This window comes from Heterocephalus glaber, unplaced genomic scaffold (assembly GCF_053883595.1).
Source record: "Heterocephalus glaber isolate CG9 unplaced genomic scaffold, H.glaber_assembly_v1.0 deba00001497, whole genome shotgun sequence".
NCBI lineage: Eukaryota > Metazoa > Chordata > Mammalia > Rodentia > Bathyergidae > Heterocephalus > Heterocephalus glaber.
This window is the reverse complement of record NW_028258320.1, coordinates 72,596,085-72,622,974: the sequence shown is the minus strand read 5'-3', so window position 1 is coordinate 72,622,974 and position 26,890 is coordinate 72,596,085. Positions and strand designations below refer to the sequence as shown.

The 26,890-nt window shown below is 41.7% G+C and overlaps 1 long non-coding RNA gene across 13 annotated transcripts in view; it reads left to right on the top strand.

Moving 5' to 3' along the window:
* The window catches only part of LOC106008861 (uncharacterized), a 274,246-nt gene that overhangs the window by 93,028 nt on the left and 154,328 nt on the right, over nucleotides 1-26,890 (top strand). For 2 of the 13 annotated variants that reach the window (XR_015440482.1, XR_015440479.1), the window contains exon 1: nucleotides 14,697-15,619. The exons of the other annotated variants lie outside the window; for them this stretch is intronic. This is a non-coding gene — a long non-coding RNA (uncharacterized LOC106008861). Of the gene's footprint in view, nucleotides 1-14,696; nucleotides 15,620-26,890 lie in introns of those variants that run through there. 13 annotated transcript variants of the gene reach the window in all.

The following is a 26,890-nucleotide window of genomic DNA, read 5'->3' as shown; positions in this document are numbered from 1 at the left end:
ATCTCCTAGATATGTGTAGAAATTTGTTTTATAGATTACACTTCTTTCCTTTGTTGGGCATTCATGATTTCTATTACTTTTCTAAGCCCCCTCCTCTCTCTCTTTCTCTCCCTCCCTCTCTTAATCTGTATCTAGAGTAGGACATTAATCAGGTCCTTCATTATGGTCATTTTTTTAGTAAACTGTGTGATTATTTTCAATTTTTTTTTTCTTAGAGCCTCATTCATCTGCTTTGGTGCTTTTGCTGGTAACATTTTTGAGAGTCCAGCTGGGTGGCTTTTGATTTCTTCCACTTCATTGCCCCTGAGTTTACTTTGGGTAAGCTGGAGGTCTAGGGTTGCATCTTGCTTACATGTTTTCTCATTTTCTATTTTTAAAATTTATTTGTGTGTTGATATTTGTAAATTGCTTATGGTAGATAGCTTTGTTACTAGTACTGAGATCTCTTTAGGAAATGACTACTTTTCAGAGATTTTGTCTGTTCATTTCAGATGCCCATTTTTGAATTGAGTCTTTATATTTGGAGGGGTCTGATTTTTTTGAGTTCTTTATATATTCTAGATATTGGACCTTTGTCTGAGGAACAGCTGGGAAAAATATTTTTCCACATTGTAGGTTGTCTCTTAGCTCTGTTGTTGGTTTCTCTTGCAGTGCAGAAGCTTTTTAATAAGATGAGATCTCAGTTGTTGATTCTTTGTGCTGGAGTAGGGGAAGTGGGACAGGTACATGAAAGGAAAGAAGGGAAAAGAAAAGAATATGAGAAAAGGAAAAAAGTTGGAACAAAGTCTTGTGGATAGGGAAGGGTAGAGGGGGTGAGGGGAGGGCAGGGGAATGGGGAAAAAATAAGAACCAAGATACATCATGTAAAGGTACACGTTCCCAATGATGAATGTAGCTGTATTGTATACCTAAAATGTACCAATAAACTAAATGGGAAAAAAAAGAAAATTAACAAAGAAATATCAGAGTGGAACCAAACTTTCAAACAAATGGACTTAATAGCTATCTACAGAGTGTTTCATCCAACAACAACAGAATACACATTCTTCCCAGTAGCACCTGGAACTTTCTCCAAAGTAGACAACATACTAGCCCATAAAGCACGCTTAATCAATTTATGCCAAAAATTTCAATTTTTGTTTTTGCATGAAATTCATATATGTTACCCAGAAAACTTCAAGGAACAAGAATTTGAAAGAAAAATTTTATTTTTCCATCGTTGTGGATGTTCCAAACATGGAATGCTAGGCATAAAAGGATAAGTAAATGCAAAAGAACTGAAATTATCCCATGCATGTTATCAGAGTATAGATGCAGTGAAATTAGAAACCAATCCCCAAACATACCAAAGACAGCAAACACGTGGAAATTAAATAATACCGTCTTGAATAATAAATAGGTCACAGAAGAAATTGGACAGTTCCTACAATCAAATGATAATGCCAGTACAATAGACCAGAATCTATGCAACATAATGAAAGGACTCCTAAGAGGGAAATTTATAGTGGTGAATTCCCACATTAGAAAAATAGAGTGAGCTCAAATAAATAACTTGATGATGCACTTAAAGGTTCTAGAAAAGCAAGAACAAACACAAAGCTAATAAGAGGAAAATTATAAAGATCAGAGCAGAAATTAATGGCATTGAGACTAAAAAAATATGTAAAGAATCAATGAATTGAAGAGTTAATTCTTTGAAAGAATAAAACAAGACTTCCGGGAAGATGGGAGAGCAGTAACCAGCAACAAATCAACCTCCCCAAGATTCAGAATTCAGACACTGGAGAATAACAACTTGGAGAAGAGAGGAAGAAGGAGATAGATTCCCAGGACCCAGGAAAGAGCTGAAGGAAAGATTGGAACCTGCAGAGAAAGTGAGGAGATGAACCGCAGTGAAGAAGGAAGGGACAAACTGCACCTCCTCTCCCCCCAGCTCATGGAGTAAGAAAGGGGTATCCAGTCTACAGAGCGGGCACAGTGAGGATGGAAGTCCAGAGGCCTCCAGGGAGAGACACGCCAGGGGAGCAGAGCAGTGGATGCTATGCACAACGAGAGCCAGTGAGAGAATCCAGGACAGGCGAGAACCTGTTTGGTTGAACATCTTTTCAGGGAGAGGCCCACTCAAGCTGGGACTAGGAGCAGATGTGGGTTGGCTTCAACTCAGGGCTCCCACTGTTGAAATCCCACAGCAACTGGGTGACCAATGGCCACAGGAGACATCTCTGAAAAGAGATTTGGTGCATATATTTTTATAATTATCTCTTCCTGTTGAATTGTTCACTTACCCAATATGCAGTGACTTTCTGTCTCATCTGATCAGTCTTGGCTTGAAATCCACTTTGTCTGAAGTTAGGATGGTTACTTCTGCTTTTTTTCTGAGTTCCTGTTTGCATGGTATGTTGCTTTCCATCCTTTGATTTTTAATCTGTGAGTTTCTTTTTGAATTAAATGTGTTTCTTGTATCATTGGGTTATATTTTTTGATCCATTCTGTCTTTTGACGGGGAATTGAGATCATTCATGTTAAGAGTTATTACTGACAAGTATTAACTTATTCCTGTTATTGCGTTATTTTCTTGTTGCTGACTTCCTTATTTTTTTCTTTTATTTAGCTGCCCATCTGCCAGATGTATTCATTCTTTTTGACTTATTGGACTTGTTGGCTTCATTGTCTCTTTCTAAGATATGCATGAGAATTTTCTGCGTGGTTGTTTGCTGGTCATGAATTTCTTGAGGTGCTTCTTGTTACGGAAATACCTTATTTCTCCATCACATTTGAAGGAAAGGTTTGCGGGATATATAAATTGGGGTTTAAAGTTATTATTTTTTTAGGGCTTGAAACATTTTACTCCATACCCTCCTGGCCTTTAAGGTTTGTGTAGTGAAATCTAATGTAATTCTAATAAGTTTATATTTGTATATGATTTGTTACTTTTTCTAATAACTTTTAAGATTTTGTCCCTTGATGGACTTTTGGTACTTTGAGTATAATGTGGTGTGGAGAAATTCTCTTTTGGTTGTAACTATTTAGTGTTCTGCATGCTTCACTTATTTGTTCATTTATTTCCCTATATTTGGGAAGTTTTCTGCCATTATTTCTGCGAACAGGTTTTTAATCCATTTGTGCTATCTTCTGATTTTTTTTCACTTATTCTAATTATTCTTAGTTTAGTCTTCTTTGCATCATCTAGCAGCTGCTGGATTCATTTTTACTTTCTCTTAATTGTTTTATGTGTGTCTTGAGTAGTTGATGTTTGAAGGCATTATTGTCTCTAGTTCTGAAATTGTCCTCACATTGGTTGCTTCTCTGTCCATACTTTCAATCTGCTTTTTAATCTCCTGGATTTCTGATTGAAACCTTTTCATGGACTCTAACTCTTTGGTAAACTGGTCATTCATGTTTTATATCATTTTGTTTAGCTCATATAACTTTTATTAGTATCTTCTGAAAGCTGCTGCATTTTTTGTTATTGCTTCCATTATCTGTTCAGTTATATCTTTCCTTATCCTGCTGAGTACCTCTTTTGATCTGTTTTCTAACCTCTTCTGTTATCCTTTCAAGTAATTTGGGTATGTGCCTTATACTATTCTGCCCCTGAGTGCACCCTGGATCAGCTTTGGAGTTTTGAGAGGCATTTTGCTGCCTTGTCATCTCATGTTTATACGGTTTTATTTGGGGTTTTTTTGTGCTGAGATTTGTGGATACTTGTAGTGTTAAGACTTTGTCACTAGAACAGAGATCTCTTTAGTTGCTTTTCAGTGATGTTCTTTGGGTGTGGCTAACTATAATCCTTTGCCACAGACCCAAGATCTGACTACATTGGTTTATTTGGGAGGGGAGGATGCCATATAATTAGCCCACAACTAAGTTCTCTGGGAATGTATTCTAGTATTGTTAATGTCACAAAGGTAATTTGAGTGTTGGTTTACAAAGAAATAACAATGATTATGCAATCATGTTAATATTAAGAAAAACAGCTATCAAGAAGAACAGTAATGGGCAGCTGAAATGAACAGACATTTCTCAGATAAAGAAGTAGAAATAGCAAATAAATACATGAAAAAATGTTTAACATCACTGGTCATTCAAGAGATGCAAATGAAAACAATGCTGAGATTCCACTTCACTCCAGAAAGAATGGCTGCTATCATGAAATCAACCAATAACAAATGCTGGTGGGGCTGTGGGGAAGGAGGAACCCTGCTCCACTGCTGGTGGGAGTGTAGACTGGTGCCACTGTGAAAATCAGCATGGAGATACCTCAAAGAACTAGGACTGGAAGTCCCATTTGACCCCGCTATTCCACTGCTGGGGATCTTCCCCAAAGAATTAAAAGAATCATACCACAGTGATATATGTGCACCCATGTTCATAGCAGCGCAGTTTGTAATAGCTAAAACTTGGAAACAGCCCAAATGCCCATCAACTGGAGACTGGATAAAGAAAATGTGGTTTTTTTTAATAAAATGGAGTACTATTCACCCATAAAAAATGAGAAATTAGAGACATTTATAGCTAAGTGGATGCACATTGAGGGGATACTCTTAAGTGAAATAAATAGGACACACATGTACAAATACCAAATAGTTTCTCTGGTGTGAGAAACTGAAAGTGTAAATAAGGACGAAATGTATAATAGGTAATGTGAAATAGGAAGAAAAGGGGCAAAGGGGAAGGAAGTGGGAGGGCTAGGGGAAAGGATAGAAAGGAACAGGATTAATATGAAAATGGAAAAATAGGAACAAAATCTTTGTAAATAGGGAGGACTGGAGGGGTTGAAGGGAGGGCTGGGCAAGGGTGAAAAATAAGAACCAAGAGAGACTATGTGAAGGTGCAAATTTCCAATGATGAATGTCATTATATTGTATACCTAAAATGTACCAATGATTAGAATGAATAATCGATAATGCAAAATAGGAAGAAAAGGTCCAAAACAGTAGAGGTAGTAGGAGGGGCAGGGGAAAGGAAAGAAGGGAAAGGAAAAATGCTGAGAAATGGAAAAAATGAAAATAAAGTCTTAGTAAATAGGGAAGGGTGGAGGGGGTGAAGGGAGGGCTAGGAATGGGGAAAAAAGAAGAACCAAGATGCATTATGTAAAGGTACAATTCCCAATGAGAAATGTAATTGTGTTGTATACCTACAATGTACCAATAAAAGAATTTAATACAAAAAAAAAAAGAACAGTAGTATCACCCAAGACAAATTGGATGCTAACACACCCTAAAAACCAGTTACATACTACCTTACAACCCCAGAATTATAGTGTAAACATTAAGATAACTCAGATATTGGCTTATAGCTAATTTATGCTAAGTGCAACAGCTATGTGTCTGCTAATGGTAGAAAATAATTCAACAGTAATTTTATAGAGTTAAGTGTCAAAAGATTAACAAAGCTTTATGGGCATACTGTTAAAAATAAAGGGTTTGGGAATGGGGGAATGCAAGAGGAAAACTTTGAAATCTTAAACTCTATGATATGAGAGGGAGGAGAGAGCATGTACTAAGGATCTTGTTAGGGAGTAGAAGGGGGTTTATAGAATTAGGTAAAGGTAAAAGGAAAAAGTGACAAAAATAGAAGATAAAAGGAGAAGGAGAAGAAAAATTTATATGGACAGTAAAAGTAAGAAAAATCAATTAAAGGGAGAGAACTTATAAAGGAAAAGAGGAAAAATGTTTAAAAAAAAGCAAAGGAGATACAAGCAAGAAGGACAAAGGAAAATTCCCCAAACCCCAATAAACTGGTGAAGAAGAAAGGAGGAAAGGAAAAAACCTTAAAAACAATGCATATACTCACATGAAACAAAAATATAGCAAACAAAATGAAAGGAAAACTAAAACAAAAAAAAATCAAAAACCCCAAACAATTTCTCTGTGATGTCAAGTGTGTGTTTTTCCTCCAGGATCTGCAATACGTGGGCAGTGTCCAAGTCTAGACCTGTCCCTGGTCACACTGGTAGATAGGGAAGGCAGGCAGACCCCAGATCTGTGCTGGATGCAGGTGCCACAGGCAGTAGGATTAGGGCAGTCTCCAGTTTTGCAACTTTCAAAGGCACAGCAATTCAGTCTGGGCCTGGCCTCTGGTGGGGGTGGGGGGTGTGGATGGCGCCCCCTGACCATGACTCCTGGACCCACCATGGCTGTCCCTAGCCAGACACTGTGAGAATATAACACTGGGAGCCAGCCCTGCATTGAAGTTGTCCCAAGGCTACTTTAAGTCCTGGGTTCAAACAATCAAGCCCTCTCTGCCCAAGCACACTCTGCAGGGAGAGGTGGGCGCTTGGACTGGTGTCATTCGCCAGCTGTTGCAGCTCACAGCATCTACCTGCTGTTCCACCTCTGCATTTCTCCCTGAAGCCCTCTGGAGTCCCCTGCTTTCACTTTGTCTTGTAGATTTGGCCTCCCTTTCTCGGGAGCCACAAGCTGGGATCTGGGGAGAAAGTACAGGTAGTGCCTCCCCTTTTCTGTATTGTCTTCTGTGTCTTCAGTGTCTCTGAGGTTTTCATTTTTTTTCCCCCATCAGATCCTTTCTGGTTCCTGGGATCTACTTCCATCTTTTTTTCCCCCAAGTTGTTATTTTCCAGTGTCTGGATTCCAAATCTTGGAGCAGCTGAGTTGTTGCTAACCATTCTGCCGTTTTCCCAGAAGTCCTGATTTGTCTTTTCATATATTTTTTTCTAATATTGGGAATTGAACCCAGGGCTTTCCTACTGAGCTACATCCCCGGCCCTTTTTGTATTTTTAAATTTTAAGTCAGGGTCTTGCCACTAACTTGTCCAGGCTTGGCTTGAATTTGTGATCCTTGTGCACCACCAAACTCAGCTTCACTGTTTTTTTTTTGTTTTTTTTTTTGAGACAGGGTCTTGCTATGTAGTTCACATTGCCCTTGAACTCGCTATGGCTAGCCCAGGCTGGCCTCAAACTCATGGTGATGCTCCTGCCTCAGCCTCCCAAGTCTTGGGATTACAGGTATGTGCCACCATGCCTGGGCTCAGCTTCACATTCTTAATAGCAGTTTTTGAAAAAAAAAAAGTTTTAATTTTTATCAAGTTCAATTTATCAGGTTTTTCTTTTATTCACTGCCAATTTTATCTCCTATCTAGAAATCCTTACCAAACTAAAACTGACAGATTTTCCTTACTATGTTCTTTCGCAGTCTTCTTCTTCTCTAGTTGTAGATTTAACCTAGGATCTGACTTCTGAGACAATTTTTGTATATGTTGTGAGATATGGTTTGAGGCTATCTTTTTTCCTTTTTCTTCCTCTTTCCCTTTCTCCTCTACTTCCCTCCTCCTGTTGCATATGAAGGTTCAGTTTTTGCAGCACCATTTTTGAAAGAAAATCTTATATTTTCTCCATTGCATTATCCTGGCATCTTGGTTAAAAATGAGTTGATGTTTATGTGCAGGTCCATCTGTGGAGGCATTATTCTGTTCCATTAATCTATTTTCCACCTTTTCCCGAGTGTCCTACTGTCATGATTATTGTAGCTTCATTTTAAAATCAGGTAGAATAATTCCTCCAACTTTGTAATCTTTTCTGAAAGTACTTCGAAAACTTTCACATAGCTGTGTACATTTTAGAACAAACTTACTGCAATTTTGATAAACCTGTATTCAATTTGTAGAGGGCTGATAACTTGATGGTAGTGAGTCCTCCAGTCTACAAATATGGCATTTCTCTAGATTTGTTTTGGTTCTGATTTCTCCCATCAAGTTGTGTTTTGTTTTATCATTACATATAGCATACAGTATTTTGTTAAATTTATATGTATTTTATGTTCTAAAGGATGAATATAGTGTTAATTATTTCAGATTTTAATTGTTCATAGTGAATAGAAATATGAAGTGTGATTATAAAACACAGTGTGTTTAAATTAAGAAATTACAGTAAAAAAGTTGCCATTAATTCCTCTTAAAATACTCCCTCTTGCCTTGAACACATTTTTTCCACTGTTCTTATTGCTTTCTGAAGCAGTTCTGAAAGTCCTCTATGTGAATATTATTAGTTGTGCTGCAGTGGCTGCTTCGATGTCCTGAATTCATTCAAAATGATTCCTTTTCATGGTCATTTGACTTTGAGGAAGAGCTGGAGCCAGTGTCATGGTGCCAAAACCAGCACCAGATGAGGACATACTGTATTGTTTTTATGAGCCCACCTTCCCATGGAATAGCAGTTGGCATTAACATTCACTATGTTCGTGACCATACATTTTTATGAAAGAAGACTTTCAGAACTTCTTCGGGAAGTGGCAAAGATGATTGAACAAGTGTGTTTAAACTGAGTGGAAGTGTTTTGAGGGGGATTTATGGCAATGTGTCTTTTAGTGTAACAAATTTTAAAATTTAAACCTTCGTCATAGTTTTATATATATACCGGGAGGAACATATCTCTCACCACGCATGCTGTGCATCAGGTCCCCAGAACTTGTTCAGCTGATGATTGAAAATTTGTACCCTTTGAACAACATCTCCATCACTTCCCTCTTGCCTGTTCCAGGAAACTGCTGTTTTATCTTTCTGTTTCTGGGTTTGACCATTTCGATTTCACAGGTGAGTAAGCTCTTACAATATTTTTCTTTCTGTATCTGACTTAATTTAGCATAATGTCCTCTAGGGTCATTACAGATGGTAGGATTTTCTTCCTTTTTGTAGCTCGGAAAGATTGCGTGTATTTCAATTACCTGCTCATCCATTAGTGAACACTGAGATTATTGTCACAACTTGGCTATAGTGACTATATATAGTGACTATATAGTGAGCATGGATGTGCTTGTCTCTTCAAGATACAGATATTTATTTCCTGTGGGTATATACCTGTACCTCCAAGTGGAATTCCTAGACTATATGAGGTTCTTTTTTAATTATTTGTATCTTTTCTTTCAAATTTGTCTTTTTTAGTATTTTAAGGGATGGACAAGCAGTTAAACCAGCTACCACTAAATGAGGCAAGAAGCCTGGAGAGAGAAGAATTAGATTTTTGAGACAAAATGTTCTCTGTGTTCTAGCTTCTCAAATTTTAGTGTGCACTGGAATCACTAGATCTTGTAAAATGTGTATGCTGATTTAGCTGGCCTCAGATGGGACTTAAAATTCTACATTTCTGACAAGTTCCCAGTGATACTTACTGCTACTCATTTATGCACTTTAAGTATAAGGTTAAACTGTTGGGAATTATCACAAATTTTGCTATTAGTTTCAGAAGACATGTTAATTTTAAAAAATGCTAATATGCATAGCACTCTGCAAAAAGTCTTGATTTCTAGACAATAGAAGAAAATGATTAGAAGGACCTAAGCAAGATATTGATCCGGTTACCATTTAAAAACAAAAGCTTTGTGAATGAAACAAACACATACAGAAGAAAAATATGAGGATGAAAGGGAATCCTTTGAATAAGGAAAAGGGACTGAACTCACCTTCAGTTGCCCCAGGTGAGTCAGAAACAACTAATCACCACAGTTTGATAATTAATGCTTCAAGTGCTGTAGGACATACTCCTGGTGTTTTTTATCTTCTAGAAAAAGTTGGGAGCAAAACTGTGGCCATCTCATTGGACTTGGCTTAGAGGGTACAGGATACAAATTACAGGAATTACCAATTTGCAACTATTGTCCAGTGTACATAAGGATAGGTCTTCGCTTTATTTACGCTCTCTCTGGCTCTTCCATATCTAAGGTGATTCTGTCTTCCCTTCATCAAATGTTCTTTCTAGGCGTTGACTTAAAGGATAATACTCAGGTAATTTTTTTTTTTTTGTCAATACTGACTGCTAATAGCTAAGGGTTTGCTATGTTGAGGGGAATTCTAAGTTTTGTTTGTGATTCATGAATCATGTCTGCTAAGGGTTAGCCAAGAGAGCACATGGGTTAAGGGTTTTCCATCTCTGCTTGGTTGGCAGAAGTCCTTGAAACCCTGGTGGGTGGGGCATTGGTTTATTACCGCTAAGCCCTACACCCACTACAATTAACCCCACATGCTCTTTTCTTCTTCCTTCTTTTCCTCAGTGCCACTGGGCTGGAATTTGAGGATAATGTGCAAGTTTCAGCCTTAGGAGTCTCAGCCTTAAGAGTTATCAGTAATAACCCAGTCAGATATGATTTTGTTTGATGTCTTCTTGTTATTATCTATCATATGCAGTGGGCATTTCTAAAAAGTCAATAGTTCTCCGACTAAATAAGAACAGCATTTGTTAGTCTGCATGCCTAGCTTCCCTTTGACATAATCAGGTTGTCTGTTCCCTAAAGAGTATCTTCCTAGCTGGGGAGCTGTCACCTGTTGCTCTTGGGTCAGTCACTACAGAACACCTTGTCTTACTTATGCTGTAAATTGTGATGTGATCCTAACTCCCCCAGTGTAGAGGCTCTGTTGACAGGTGAAGAAAGTTTACAAGGATTTCTCTAACCTTTCAATAAAATCCTCATTCGACCTTGAAGCTAAGGTATCTAATTACACTCTGCTTGAACCGTTTTTGCATGGTCATTTTTTAATTTAGTCTTAAGAAAGTGACAAGCCATGTGTTGGATCCTTAGCAAATGATACAAGTTAACTAAGAAATGAACTCTGTTTTTGCTGGTCTTCAGTGGTTTTGCTTAATGGGAATCATACTGGTTCACTTGGAGAGTCATGGTTCTGAATTTTGCTTTGTCTCTCATTGGTGATTTTCGAAAAGTAATTGGCCTCTCTGGCCTTCAGTAAATCGGAGATAATAATGACCTCTTTGGGAGTGGTATGAATATTTGGGGTACTCAGGTTCTATCGTGAAGTCTTTTTCCTTTCCCTTGTGTTTAATGGGGGTTTTATTTTTATTGTATTTTCTTTTGATCTTAATAGTTAGAGTATTCCCAAGTATGGTAATGTTACCATTGGCATTTCTAGGTAGGAACCAAAGGTGAACAGAGCTAAGGAGAGAGTGAGGCCTTAATGACAGCAAGATGCAGAGACCCATTGGATGGGGAAGTGGGTGCAGTTCAGAAGCCTTCAGACAAAGGGGATCTTTATGGAATTGCCAGGTTATTAAACTCAGGATCTCATTTATTTCAGGGAAGGTGAAATGTAGTAAGGGAAAGAGTACCTTAGAATGAAGTCCTTCAAATAAGACTTTACCCAAGCCAAATTAGGATCTAAGTGATACTGCGTTAATTCATTAAGCCATTCAGTAATTCATGCCCCATTTACTTAGCATGTTTTGTGTGCTAGGTATTGTATCAGTTATTGCTTCAAAGAGTTCATGATAAGAGTGGTAGAAGGCAATTATAATGCATGTGGCAGTTGTCTCTACTTAAATAAAATGGTAGAGACAAAGCTTCTTTCTTTACTTGCATATCTTCTATCTCTAAAAGCAGACCTTTCTTATTATTACCAGTCCACCACTGGAATTCATTCCTCTTTTCTCCTGGATGAAATAAAATACCTTAAGAGAGATTTTATACTCTAGACTCACTCACATCTTAGGATTTCTGGGATCCCCCTACTGGAAATTTGAGCAAAATGATGGGTGTGACTTCTGTGTCACTTATATAAAAGAAAATCGCTGGCTATGTATTTCCACCCTTTATTCTCCACTGGCTTGAGAAGGCATGTGGTTCATTGTCATTTGACCAGCAGAGACTTAGAAGATTTTGTTGGTCCCGTGAGATTCCTGGGTCCAATTTTGGGTCCAAACTCAACTATGGAATATTCCTAGAGCTAAGATTGTATGTACTCCAAAATCAAAACTTCTCAAGTTTCCAGGGTAGAAAGGGATGAAGAACCAGTCTTTTCCCAGGATCTAATCTCCTGTGCTAGTCTAAAATTTGCAAAATCAATGAAGAAACAGATCCTTGTCTATATTTTACATAAGAGTGGAGTACTTTTCTCTTGGTGGTGGTAGAGAGAATGTCAGAGATACAACATCAGACAACACAGGAAAGCTGATGACTGTTCAAAGTCATGCTTGAGAAGATGGTGCAGAAAAGGGGGGGGTCTCTCTTCAGAGGTCATCTTATTCAATACAAGCAGTCCAGGAGCTACCACCTCTAGACGTGCAGCATCATCCTGGCTCATTAGGCAAAAGTCTCCCTGTCTGAACCCAATTCAGTGTTGGCATTGCTGTGGCTGTCAAAAGACCAATGGATGTATAATCTACACAAATGGGAGAAGACCCTTCCCACTCATGCACCATTTATTTTCTCATTTACAAATAGTTACTAAGTAGGTATTTTAGCCCAGGAAGATATCATCAATTCTCCATATATCCTCAGTCTTAGCCATTGTTGACTCCACGAAGCCAACAATAGCAATTTTTATAACAATAAAGAAACACATTTAAAAACCAATACAGATATTTATATAGCATGTATATTGTATTATGCATAAGTAATCTAGAGATGATTTAATGTACATAGGAGATATGTGTAGGTTATATGAAAACGCTATGCCAGTTTTTTTTTCTTTGGTACTGGGGATCAAACTCGAGGCAAGTGGTGGAACCACTGAGCTAAATTCCCAGCTATGCCATTTTTATAAGCACTGAAGATTTTGGTGTTCAGGGGGCCCTCGGACCAATGCCCCATGGATCCTGAGCGTGACTGCTTAGCAGGAACCAGCAGGAGTTAAACAGCCATGCAGAGGCACGGAGGAAGTGGATGTCTGCTGTCACTCAGCAGCCTATGTCTACTGTGATAAAGGGATGTGATTAATTACACACGGAGACCGTATGTATGTTCCCTTGCTTGCTAATTGCGATTAGTTGCCGGAGCAATGAACATATGGCTCTTGGTGAATGTCAGGGCATTTCACTGGATTCCCTTTGGTTCTCCATAAAGCCACAATTAACTTCACTAATTATTCCCTTCACCACATGTGCTTCACTTAATGAAGAACCAAACTAATGAATGTTGATCTTTTAAGAACATTTTTTTCTAAAAGCCATCTTGGCTGCCATCCAATTAATACCAACAGTGGCTCTGTAGACAAAATTGTGGGTAGCAAATCTGCCCAAAGCTGGTGGAAAGAAAAAAAGCTTCAGTTCAAGAATATCTTCATTCTTCCTCTAGGAAGGGAAAAGCTGTTTGGACTGGCAATAAGCCATGGGGCACTTGTAGTTGGATAAGCTTTGGAGGTTTTTGTCGCTAGTCTTAGCAGCTGCTAATAGTGGAGCTGGTATACTAGAGATGTGTGCGAGAACAAGGCTAGGAAGGCAGCCACTGCAAATGAGTAACACCTTTGCTCTGACAAAAGCAGTACACACACAGCTGAGCCGTGTACATTCTTCTCCCTTAAAAATTACATTGACTCACATATTCTGTCTCTTAAACTCCTATGACTTTTCTCAAGATGTCTGTGGATCTCCACTTCCCACCCTTGTGTGTGTGTGTATAGGAGCAACTTAAGCGCTCATGACTTTGGGTTCCTATGTCCATGAATCTTGTCTTTACCCTGTTATTGATTTAGTGTGACACTTGGCACTTTCTTTGATTTGTACACATCAACACGTATGTGCACACACATGAATACTCCCCAAGCATTCATGAGAAGGAGAATTGGGGGAAGGGTTAGCTTTTTGTCCGCCATTTTTTTTTTTTTGGTACTAGGGATTGAACTCGGGTCCTTGTGTTTGCAGGGCAGGGTGCAGAACCACTGAGCTAAATCCTCAGCCCAGGGTTAGCTTTTTATCACATTACCCTAAACAAGGTCAAGTGGAAGAGCTGGCATCCCTTTCTTAAGCTGCCCTTCAAGCTCCTCACTACAGGGGATTCTTCACCCATCCATTCTCATTGAGTCTACCTTGGGAGGGAAAACACATATCTCTCTTTATCCTTTGCAAAGAAATTTAATAATTCTTCTGTGAAAGCTTGGGAATTCTCTGCTTCAAGAGCACACAAATTTTTTTCCCCAGAAGACCAAGAAGATGAGGCAAGAGAGAATTCTCTCTTTAGCAGGGATTCTCACCATTTGCTAGGACTGCAGTTCTTTTCACTTCATGATACTCACAATGCATCCTACTACTTCCAGTCTCTGGGTCCTCAGTGAGCTTCCCCAGGTCCCACTGGGAGTTGCAATGGCATTCTGAGCCAGGCAGCATGGCCCTAGTTTATGGCCACATTTTACAGAGAAGGAAACTGAGCCTTGAGATAACCAATACACAGATGGGCAGACCTGGTCCTTACAAGTCTTCTTTCTGCTTTGCGGAGGTGTGTGAGAGATCAGAACATCAGAACCCACCTCACTTGGCCCTCCCTCCCCCTTGCTGTCTTCCCAATGCTGTCTTGCTTTAAGGCAATACTCTCATAGGTGAAGCAATGTGAGAGGAGCCAACCTGTATTGGGTCATTTGCAATTTTTCTCAGCACTATGGAAATTTTATGCCAGATATTTCTTTACTAAGTTAAATCTTGGAAGTGGCCTACATGTTCATCAACAGATGACTGGATAAAGAGAATGTGGTGTTTGTATACAATGGAATATTACTCTGCCATAAAGAAAGATAAACTTGAGTTATTTGTAGGAAGATGCATGCACCTTGAGACTATAATGTTAAGAGAAATAAATCAGACACACAAGCTTAAATATCACATGGTTTCTCTTCTACAAGAACCTCAGAGGATGAATGAAGAGCAAAATAAAGATGTGAAGTAGCGAGGAAGGGGATCAAGAGATAGAAGGAGAGGGAGGGGAAGGGAAAGGGGATGAAAAGCGCGTGAAGATGCGTTGCGTACATGCACCAACTCCACACAGGGAGTCTAAACATTATGCACAACACACACGAAGTAATAAAAAAGGAGGCCTATGCATTTCAAATGTTGCTAAATGTTTCGACACATCCCCTGCCTCTTCCCACTAAATGCCACTAGAAGTGCTGCCCAGCCCATAGCTGTGACAAACAAGGATGTCTTCAGACTTTGCTAAATGTTCCTCTGGTTATGAACCAGTGGGTTACACATCCTCGTGACAGTAGTTTATCTTTGTGAGTTGGACTGGGGTCAGTTAATCACGTCTGACATCTCAGAGGAGATGAGCAAACCATGTACTGCTTATGGTGGAACAAAAAGGTTTAGAAATTGTATTTCCTTTTCCTGGAAAGAGGTCATGCACCTTCATGGTAGTGGGATAGGAAAGCAGACATGCTGTGTGCCGACCCTCTCTAGGGGTGACTTCTTTTAAGGGGGGTTGCTACTGATAGCTTTGGAGTTTTTAAAACAATTGGCCCAAGCTGTGCCAAGAACTCTGAGTCAGTCCGGTGGGGAAAAAGCGAGCATTTGAACAGCTTGACACCGTGAAGGCATAAATCTTTGGGAGAGACAAATGTGAGCTGGAGAGATTTGTAAATGTGGCAGACGGTAATCCTGGTATTTTGTGTTAATTGTTTTTCTCAGGCAGGAGACCTCCTGCGATTTACATTGTGGAGTGGGACGAGAGCTGAGCCAGACAGCTCATCACCTCCAGAGAAGATTCGTGGGGACAGGACAGCTGCCTGGGACATGGTGGGGGCGGTGCTCTGCTGCCTCCCAAGTCCTCACTTGCTCCAGAGCAGCGGCGATCCTGTCACTTGCCCTAGGGGAAACCACGTGGGTTGAGCAGAGACCCGTACCCAGCAGTGGGACTGTAGACAACAAAATCCCTTCCCACCCACGGGCTCAAGGTACTGTGCAGACAGGGGTGGGGGCAGCGGACACCGGCGGGTTGGTCCATCCAGCCCCTCCTGCGGGGACCCTGCCAGGCTTTGTGAAGAGAGGCCCCTAAAGCGGGAGATGGAGACTTCCGAAGGAGCAGGGTTTTCGTGCAGCTCAGGAAAGCCTTTGATTGATGCACATGCAGTTTTAATCCTTGCTCACCGGATAAAGCTCAGGGGCAGCTGTGGAATGCAAGTGGAGAAAGACCGGATCTCCCCTGAGCCAGTCTGTGGCTTTGCTTCAAAAGCTCCGGAAGCACTTTGCTTTCCAAGCCACAGGGATGAGATGAACCTTAAATAACTGCCTTAGCAGCCTATGCAGAGTTCTGCAGTAGCCGGGGGCCCAATATTTATTTATTTAACCTCCCCCCCTTCCCTCCTCACAATTAGAAATCAGAGGACTGTGCCAGAAATAGTGTTAATTGGTGAATAAAACAGTTACTTTCCTCAGAATTTAGAGCTTAAGGGAGATGAAAGAACATTAACAGGTCATAAACATGATTATAAATTATTTTTGTTTATTATGCAATATTTTACCACACTCACTGGATTGTAGAGGATTGTGTAGGGAGACTTGAACTCTAAATGGGGGTGCCTCATCAGGCTTCTCAGGAATTTCTATTGCAGTGAATATCTGAAGGTGAAATGGATTCAGCTCCTGGAACTGTGTGTGTGAAGGTCCTAAGGTAGGGCAGAGATGGGACAGCAGCAAGGAATTTTATTCTTTTGCAACAGTGATTAAGTTTTTAATGGAAAAAAATCACTGGCTTCAAGCCAAAATATTGAGGCACTCCGAAAATCCTGAAGCCAGATGGTATAGGCCCATAAAAGACAGAAAGTGGACATAGGGGTCCAACAGAAGGGACAGTCCTCAGGAAGAGAGATCGGGATTGTGTTAAGGACTGGGGCTGCCGCTGATCCACATGATGCCGTTGTGCAGACAAAGCTCGGCCTGAGGAGGCTTCTTGGCTTAGCACACACAGCCTGGGCTGGATTTCAGATGCCACTTTAGCAGGGCTCAGGTGGCATCACCATATGCATCTCCCGGATTGGGGCTGGGAGCTTATGTTAAGCACTAAGCTGTCTGAGACCAGCAGAGTTGCTGAATCTCCTGCTAGGGAGGGATTTGGTGAGTAAATATACCACATCTGGTTCTGCGGAGAGTGACTAGCTGTTGGTGTACCTAAGCTAATTGTTAAGTCAACTGGCATCTCAAATGCAGTCATTGCTCATCTCAATTTCTTTTGCTGTTTCAAAGTTTGAGGGAACTGTTAACCAGTCAGTGGGCAAGAAACAAGATAACCCCTAGCTACCACCTCAGGATCTCAGTGCCAGGCTTCCAGGGGCACACGGGACGGTTACACAGCCAGGGCCCTCTCAGGCTTGGAAGATCTGTCAATTTCCTATAGTGGGGAAGAGAGGTGGAGAGGCAGGACTAACGTTCATTGGCCTCGTACTGCATGCTGGGTTCTGTTAGATGTGTTTCCTGCGCATGTCATTTAAATCACACACCTACCCATGGGGCAAATGCTTTCAAACCTGTTAGACCTAGGAAGGAAGACTCTGAAGCTTGGACACATTAGATACCCTGCCCACCATGGTCTCCATCAGGAAGAGCAGAGTGGGATTTGCTCCCAGGTCTATCTCATTAGTACCCTGAGTGAGCACAGTAAAATAGAAACTTCAGAAATCCTGAAGCCAGCTGTCACAGCCCCATACGAGAACAGAGCTTGGGGTCGCTGAGACCATAGCAGTTTGGAAACACCCTCGGGTGCCAGCAGGCCTCTGACCCTGGCTAGAGTTCTTTTGCTACTTGTACCAATAAAGTATTTATTTCTCTGAGGTGCGAAGTTCTGTGCTGGGAACATGCAGATTAATGTACCACAACTGACACCTGATTGGCCAGGAAGCAAACACAAGGCAGAAATTTCCCCTGAGCAGATCAAATTAACTGTTCATTGTCTCAGGCGTCTGATACACTCTGGAAAAGAGGTGTCTGTCAGGTAGGAGAGCCCTGAAGGAATCCTAGGAATAATTCCCCCTGAGTTGAGCAACATGAGCATTTTCAGTCAATGCTGAACTTGGGCCTTGAGCACTTGGCCTGGGACTGAATTCAGCTTCTTGGTGGAAGAAAAGCAAGGCCATGTTTCTTTGAGCAGGAAAGACCTAACTCTGCTCAGATCTGCATCTGATGATGAAAAAAGAGATGAGACACCCAGTCTCACAGGTCTAGGGTTGGCATTTTTGACTTTGTATCAACTTGGGTTGCTTTTCAACTCCACGACAAGTGGTCTTCAAGGCAGGAATCTGAAACTGAAGTTTCCTTGTTTTCTGGAAGACAACCTCATGCGTGAGAACTAAAAAGTCACTGTGTGTGTGAGAGCGAGTTGTGAATGTGCAGAAGGAATTGTCCATCTGTCTGGGGTAGATACAAACCAAACATCCATAAGCCTCCTGTCTGCCCTGTTATTAGGTGTTGTTACCTTTAAATGGAGACGTGTGTGATGAAGAGCTGCCAATGGCTCCATATGAAAGAGCCCTGCCATTCTTACTTTTATTCTTTCCCCAGATTCTGAAAATGTTTTCCTGCCAAGGGCCAGCTGAAGCAAGCACTCAGGCATGAGGATAGCTGCAGGTCCATTTTGCTGGTCCCTTGAAAGAATAAGCTCTGTGATCTAGGGAGAGTATTGCTTCTCAGTGAATTGAAAAGATGGCAGAAGAAAAGGAATGACTGGTCCAAGAGTGAAAGCAGGTTTTCAGGTACAAGGAAGAGAGCCTGAATTAGAAGACAAAGCAGAACTGTTGATTTAACTGCAATTGTTGGATATGTCCCAGCTTTTACTTGGCAACTAATTGATTTTGGGGGCCTTCTTCTGCCTTCCCTCGAATTCTTAGCTTGACTCAACTCACTCGCAGAGACCTGCCTCTGTAGTCTTCCCACCTGTTTTCCCCTCTTAGTCTCCTGCTCTGGAAACCAGCATAATTGGCCGTTACGATAGAATCCAGCAGAACCTAAACAGCTCAGTAAAGGGAACATAACTGCTATAACTAGGCAGACTAGGGTTGGATGTTTTTGGGATTTAGGCTAGCTCCACATTTATATCCCACCAGCTCAGCAATCCTAGCAGAAAGCATCCCCGTCTTCCATTTCACAACACATACACCTGGTACCCTTGACTCTGAAGACCCTGACTTGAGTCATGTATACACCTTGAACCAGAACCAATCACTGGCCAGGTGAAGTTAAAAGCTCATTGGCCGGCGCTGGCTGCCTGCCTACACCTGGGATCTGAGAATGGAAACACCCCAACTAACAAAGACTAAGAATGCAAGAGAAATTGCAGTTATTATTGAATATTATTATTAAAGAGATTTCAGGTAGACTAAGCAGTAAACTTTTATTGCCATTTTTCCACAGCCTGTCATTTTATATTAAAAAATGTCTGTGACTCCCTAATAAGCATGTAAATTGCATGAGGGTAGGGAGTATGTCTGTTTTGTATCTCACTATATTGCTGCTGTCTATCACAGTGGATGACACATGGTAGACATTCAGTAAATATCAGCTGAATAAGTGGATGAATGAATGAGTGGATGCTGGAGTATTTGATTTCCCTCATCTCAGATGAGCATGATGATGAATTCAGAGTGAAGAGGAGGAAGATAAAGATTAACTGATTTGGTCACTTCTTTCAAAATTCTTTTGTAATTTTAAAGTCTGACTGTCTCCTTACATGTTTAGAGGACTGGAGCATTCTTAGGTTCTTCAATACAAGATTCTGGCTGAAAAATAGGAGACATTGGCCTTCATTTTCATCTCTAACTATCTCTGAGTTAGAGTGCCAGGGCTGCTTATGCATCTTGCTCGACCTGCTCTGTCACCTCCTGTTAGCTGTCTCTGGGAATTCTGCCCTTTGCAGCACAGAGGCCTAGAGAGAAGGACATCTAACACAGTACCCTCTTTTGCCCCCAGAAAGAAGTCCATATACTCTTTCTTATTAGTGTAGGAAACAAACTTAGGTGTAGCAACATTGAACTTTAGAGTCCAGAGCCTTTATGATGCTTTGGACATGTGGTCTCCGGTCTTCACTTTTTAGTTTTTGAGAAGGTACGTGGGAATCCAAGTGAGTTCAGTACACAGGAAGTGGCTTCTCCAGGCAAGCACGTAAATTCATCTCTTCCTTCAGATTCTTCCTCTCAGAGGAGTTCGCATTCTAAAATCTCCGTGAAGATGGCTTGCTGGTTGCCTTCTTACAGAAAGGGGGCATATGCATATCTGCGATGTCCCCACCTGGGTGACATTTTCCCACTGAGTTCTCCTCACATAGAAAAAAATGGTTGTAGTTTGGGAGTTACTTCCCAGAAGCGCCACATCCTTTCTGCTTAGATTCTTAATAGTCTGCCAGTCCTCATGTCCTCAAGATCTTCCCAGTGTCTTTTCTAATCTTTTTGCTGTCTGTGGACCGCATATCCTGTATTCCTGTTGGAAATGGAGATGACCTAATAGTCTTACTCCACCTATCAGCTGCTACTAGCATTTCAAAATCTTTCTTTGCTTTAAGATCTTCAGGTTCAAAAAGCTATTATAGTACAGCCCTGACTTATGAACATTCCAATGGACCTTACATTACAAACATTTGTAGTTGCAAACAAATCGTGAAAGTAGCTCACAGGTTTGCTGGACATTGTCACGTTGTGCTGCTCGGTGCTTACTGTACAGTGAAATAGTGTACAGAAGTACAGTGCTCAAACTATAGTTTTTAGTAGAATGGTAAGGGAAACTCTTATGATCAAATCACACTAGTACCAAGATTTGCATACAGTATATTAGTCAGGGTACACAGGCTAGCTCAAAGGAATATCTGGAGAAAGTTTAATAAAAGTCTTTTGGCAAAGTTGAGGATACAATTTAAGGAAGCTAGAAGGAATCATAAAGCCCTCAAAGATTATAACCGGTGGGAAACAATTGCTGTACATCCCAAGACTTGGAGGTACTGAATGACAGTTGTAGCCATGAAAGAGACTTTTCTTGGTATGAACTGTGTCCTTCTAGAAAGATCACTGCTACTGGAAAACTGTGGCTGGAAGGACAGGCTCTAGGGGAAGAAATGTCCTAAGCTTCTTCATCCCCAAGCTCTATTTCCTGCCAAGGCTTCCTATAATTTGAGCCCAACTAGAAGGCAAAAGAGACTGTTTGTCCATAGAGGTCCTCTTGGGACTCCATGGTGCAGAGTGGATCTGGATGGACAAAGAAAAGAGGAAATTAATACATTATTACAAATTAATACCCAATACATGAGTGAGCTAGCTCCATTCAGGCAGAGAAGACAACACATTCAATTGTTTGGAGATCTGAGTGAGTCTGGAGGATTGAGGAGCTCCCAGGACGCTGATATGGCTGGAACAGAGTGAGTGGAGAAGGAATTGTTTTGAAAGATTCAGAAGATGCTGCATGTGGTTGCACATGGCTGTAATCTAAGCACTCTGGGAGGCTGCAGTAGGAAGATAGTAACTTAGAGCCCAGCCTGGGTAACTTGGCAACTTAGGAGACCCTGTCTCAAAGTAAAGGGCTGAGGCTATAACTCAGTGTGATGATGCTGAGTTCAATACCCAGTACCACAGAACAAAAACAAAAAGACCCCTGTAATATTCAGAAGGTATTACTAAATAAAAACTACTGTGCAGTGCAATGAATCTAATCATTGCCACTGGGAATGGTACAATTAATAGAGATTTTGACTTACTGTGCAGCAACACCATTTTACTCTATGGTCCTTCATTTAAAATTTTTTTTTCCTGTGCTAGGGATTGAACCCAGGGCCTTGTGCTGTTAAGGCAAGCTGTCTGCCACTGAGCTGTATCTATCTCTTTTTAAACTTTGAGACAGGGTCTTGCTAAGTTGCCCAGCCTGGTCTTGAATTATGATCCTTTTGTCTCAGCTTCCCAAGTAGCTAGAGTTACAAGTATGTGCCACGTTTTTAAATTCCTCTGTGTGTGAGTATGGTGTCTATTTAGGATTACCTCTCTCTGCTCATTTCCAACTGATCAGGAGAACAAAGGATCAGGGAGTAACAAAGAGGCCACACCAACTCAATGTATAGCTGTTTCCAAACAAGTGAGCTTAAATTCTTCTGGAACAGTGGGCCAGGGATTTAGCTCAGTGGCGCTGGACCTGCCTCCCAAGTCCTGAGTTTGATCCCTGGTACTGAAAAAAGAATCTTATGGAACAGAATGGGAAGCAAGTGGGAAATAGGAAGAAAAGGGGCAAAGGGGAGGGGGCAGTGAGAGGGGTGGGGGAAAGGAAGAAGGGAATGGGATTAATATGAGAAAAGGAAAAAATGGAAACAAAGTCTTTGTAAATACAGAGGGGTGGAGGGGTTGAAGGGAGGGCAGGGGAAGGGGAAAAATAAGAACCACGAGAGATTATGTAAAGGTGCAAATTCCCAATGATGATGAATGTCAGTATACTGGCCACCTACAATGTACCAATAAAGGATATCCAAAAAGAAAAGAAAAGAGTGGAGTAGTAAGGTAGGGCTTGGGACCTAGAGTTACTTTTCCCAGCTTTTAATACCTTCATGTCCCAGTAACTCCTGCCCCTTAGTTTCTGCTCAGAGCATGCCAGGAGCAACCATTACCCTGATACTCCACTTGATGCCTTCCTCTTATTCTGACCAGGTATTTCTCCTTCCTGGGAAACACACAGAAGCTTGAGACAATTCTGTAGCAGTGGCTATTTAAACTTTTCTTTCTTTTAGGTACACAAGTGTCTGCTATATTGCATGTTTTCTACCTCCTGGTAAATCGCTGCTCAAGAAAGAGGCAGGACTTGCCGCAGAGTAGAATCGAACCTTGTTTTCAGTGTTACATCTAGGAGCCATTGGCTTCTTAATAGGAAGTGGCATGTTTTGGATGCATTTCCTGGGAAGTTCGTATCAGTAGGCTGAACATGGAGCAACTGTGAAATGATTTGTGATCGAGGTTGGGATTGAGCTTTACTGTTGAGGGCAAATAGGATTTTGATAGATAAAGGGGAGGCAGAAGACTGTTTTTAGCTGGTGATGTAGGATAGATAGAGCAAAGGCTTGGAAATGGAGAAGGTTGTGATTTATTAGAAGAAAACTGCGTGGTTGGAGCAGACCCATGTGATAATGAGAACTCCAGGTACAGTTGGAGGGGTCATTAAGGGGTTGTTCCTTCCCTTCCTAGTAAGTGGAGGACTGGGAGTCAGGATTGGGGCTTGATGGGGACTGAACTAGGGATAGTTCATGATGGCCGCATATAGGAAGGAGCAACCCAAGCTGTGTCCTGAACAGGAGAAAGCAGAGGACCAAAGAGGTGGTCTGGATGAAGGATGCAGTCAAATGAACTTCTCTAGCATAGGCTCCATCCACAGCAATAATGCAAAGAGGCCTCTCATCTCCAGGGGGAGGAGTAAGCCTGGTTGTGATGTGAAAGAAAGAAAGGTGAGGGGAAATAGCTAAGGTGGGGAAGTAGAGGGGGAATCCACTTGGAAGGATCAGTGGGCGGCAGAGGCCAGGGACGTCTCTGAGGCTGTGATGTCAACCTGGGGCTTCTTTTCATGGAGGCCTGGGATTTTGCTCATGGATGTGAATTCATTGCTGGTAAGAGCTCTGATCTCTGCTCCCTGCTGAGAGATGTGGGCTCTATCTCAATGATACGTCTGTAGCATACATGACCCAAGTATATCAGACCCTCCCTCAATAATTTTCTTCTCTACTTATTCCTTTGTTGAAGCAGATCTCTCTGGTACCTCAGAGTGCTAATTTGACATAGAGGTTATTCCCAAGAACTTTGGAGGGATCTCAAAGAGGAACCACGTTGTCTCCACAAAGCAGACTCTTACTTAATTCCCTTTTGATTTTCTCATTAGTTCTTCCTGCTCTATAATTCTCGTGTCTAGCAGCCATCTTATTTTCCTTCTTTCTTTTCCCTTGCAAGCCTCTGTAAGACCCAGATACAGCCCCAAATAATCAGATCTTGTCTGTGATCATGACCTATCTAACAAATCCAAAGTAAAAAGAAATTGTCCATTTTTGTCTCAAGTATGCTGTTTGGAGGACTTCATGGCCCAAGTCCAATCACCTTGTAAGAATCCTCATCCCATAAAGGCTGTTTGTAGGGAGGAATTCTTTCCTTCTGTGTTCCCTTGTTGGTTTCCCTGGATGAGACCACCAGAAGTTTCCGAGCAGAGAATAGTGCGTGTCAAGATAAGTCTGGCTGTGCCCGTCAGGCTGCAGGAGGCAGGGATATCAGGGAGGGAACAAGTAGGGAAGGAAGAAGATGATGCTGTCAGGTTGGAGCCGGAAGGGGGTAGTGTCTGGACTTTGGAGTTGCAGAATGAACATTCGAGGACAGGAGGACCGTCACTGTCACTCGGTGCCTGACATGAGGCTGAGCCCTGAAACTGCAGCAGTGACAAGGGATGGCCCTGGGCCCAAGGAACGTAGAGATGAAGTGCGTCACAGCCAGTCCTATCTCACCTGTGCTTGGGGTAGGACACACCGCGTCCTTACAGCCAAGTTAGATATTTGAAAATGAGCGAGTGACTGAGCAGAGCCTCTGAGCTTGGGAAAAGCAGCCCTACAGAAATGCTGTAAGAAGGAAGAAAGATGATAGAATGAAAAACATCTTCTAAATGAAAGATGAAACCAAACATCTAAGGGATGGTCCAGAAAGCAAAGGCAAATAGGCTTAGGGCTTTAAGCCGTACATAATTCTAAGTACTTCTTCCTTTTAGTTTTTGTAAAACATTTAAAGGGCACTTTGTCATTCCAGGTTTCCAAATTGGCAGTGGGGGTGATTCAGATAATGTATTGTGATCAGATGCAATTTGCAAAGGGCTTTGAAAATACTCATTACCTCTGGATCACATCTGCTGCTTGGCATGTACCGGTGCCAACCGTGAGAACCCAGCAGACCTCTAAACCACGACAGCCCTTGTGGTTGTTTGTTTTATTGGTTTTTAATGAACTTGTCCTTACAGTTGATGCTGGCAAATGGGACTGAGTGTATCGTTCCAGTTCTTGAGGACAGAAAGCCGTATCTCTGAGGCTGGGCCTGCGGTGGCTCCGTTTGTAGAAGTCTGGCATCAGTCTCCACATCATCATGCCCTTATAAATTGGGTCAAATGCACATCTTTGGTGACGCTGACTGCGTGTTCACTATTTCTGACACCCCTCATTTACCGAATGTCCACAGTGGAACTACGTCGCTCCACTGTGTAAGACACTTGTCAATGCCGTTTCCAACGCTGCAGACATCTGCCCATTACAGAAGCTGACCTTTGCTGAGGTTTCAGACTGAAGCAGGAATGCTGCAGAATTAATGTGCTGCTGCTTTCTGGTATTTTCCATGCTTCAGAGCTTAAAACCTGTGTAACTCAGATTTCAGATGACACCTTTTGCCACTCTTAGGGCTGGTGAAATTCCACATCTTTGAAGGGGATCTAGCACCTTCCTGCTTCCTCATACTTCTCTCTGTCTCCAATTTTGGACTGTTTGTTTCAATTTCTACTGCCAGAACACTAAACTCAATCCCTTCTCCACAGAATCTGCTGTGATGTAAGGATTTACCTATCTGTCTGTTCTAGACTTTACTAATGGGTCATAGAAGGAGTCTCAAGGAGAACACGGCCATCTGTATTAGCACCCCCCACACATACACACTGTTCCTTCTTTCATGCAATACCTCTCCATTCTACTGACCACAACATTCTCCACTCTCTTGAGATGCTTTGGGGTTAGGTCTCTGCTTCAACTGAAAGTGATTTGTCAAGGAATTTCTGAACAAATATGTTACTGTTCCTGTCTGGAAGAAATTCTGATGAATTTTATTTTCTCATCTCTTAAATAGCTACAGAGGGTAAAATGATTGTCTACAAGTGCAGGACTTATCAGAACTCTGATGGAGAGTGGTCTGTTCTCACCCATTGCTCCTTAAGTACCCCTCAAAGTGGGTCCAATTTGATTCCCTTCTACATCCCCTCCTGATGGTACCATGCTGCACCAGATATTTTCTTCACCATGTCCTTTCAGCCTTCCATTCCTCTGTATACCTTGGTTCTTCCTCTTACAGTGTTCATCTGGAAAATTCCTGTGATCTTTAAAACCCTGGTTCCATGGATCTTGTGATCTATGATCTCTCCCTCTCTGAAACCTGCCCTGGCCCCATTCCTCAGAGTAGGGCCCAGTCTTCTCAATATTCTCTTTAATATGTTGGACTGGATTGATCATAACATTTACCTGGCTGCGTTTGTTTTGCTGTTTGCTGCCTGCCTTCTCACAAGACATGAGCTCCTTGAGAAAAGGGACTGTCAGTATACATCTTTGCGTCCTTAGTTCCTAGATCAATATACAGGGGCTCAGTAGATGTTCGTGGAATGAACTCATGAATGCCTCTATCTTGTCTACAGAATGACAAGTGATGCAATCTGTTTGATTTGGTATGAGGGGCCAAATCTCTGAGTTCTATAGTCCAAAACTATTTTAACAGTGGACTGAAAGTTATGTCATATTTATGTGTATCCCAGCTAGGTGAAAAAAACTCTCTCCGTCTTATCATTTCTCCAGGTTGTTCTCCATTTTCAAAGTCATTTTCTAAAAGTTTGGCTCAAAGAAAGGATTACTGTATGAAATTCTGAAGAATTTGCCAGAAGTGCCAGAGAGGCAGAGAGTGGCTGAAGGGAGAAGCCAGTGAGCGATGTGCTCAGAAGGAGAAAAGGGGTCTGGCTGAAGAGCTGCCTTTGTGATTAGAGACAGCAGAGAACTGGCCTCTCTCAGCACTCCTGGGGCCTTGTCAGGACAGGGTTCAGGCGGCCACAGCCCGGCAGTGTGGCCTGACGCATGAGCTGCCATGCTCCTCGTCTGTGCCAGCCGCTGTGAAGGACTTGGAAGCAGATGACTTGCCTCTCATCTTTTAGACTTCTAGTGCATAATTCTCCTCTCACATCTGCTGAACTTTCTGCTTAACCACGTTCAGGTGCGTAAGTCCTGTGACTCGGAGGGATGCAGTTTGGTGAGGTGTTCCTCTGGATCCTTTCCTATTCGTGTGTGGGCATCTGGCCTCTGGCAGTTCAGAGGAAAGATAGCGATATGAATCCTGGTCCTGTGCCATCTGTTCCAGATCCTTGGCAAGTTAATTTATCCTCGTCTCAACCTCACGTGGTAGGTACTGTGATTAAATTTAACACAAGTGGAAAAGGAGAAGTTGAGAGCTAAC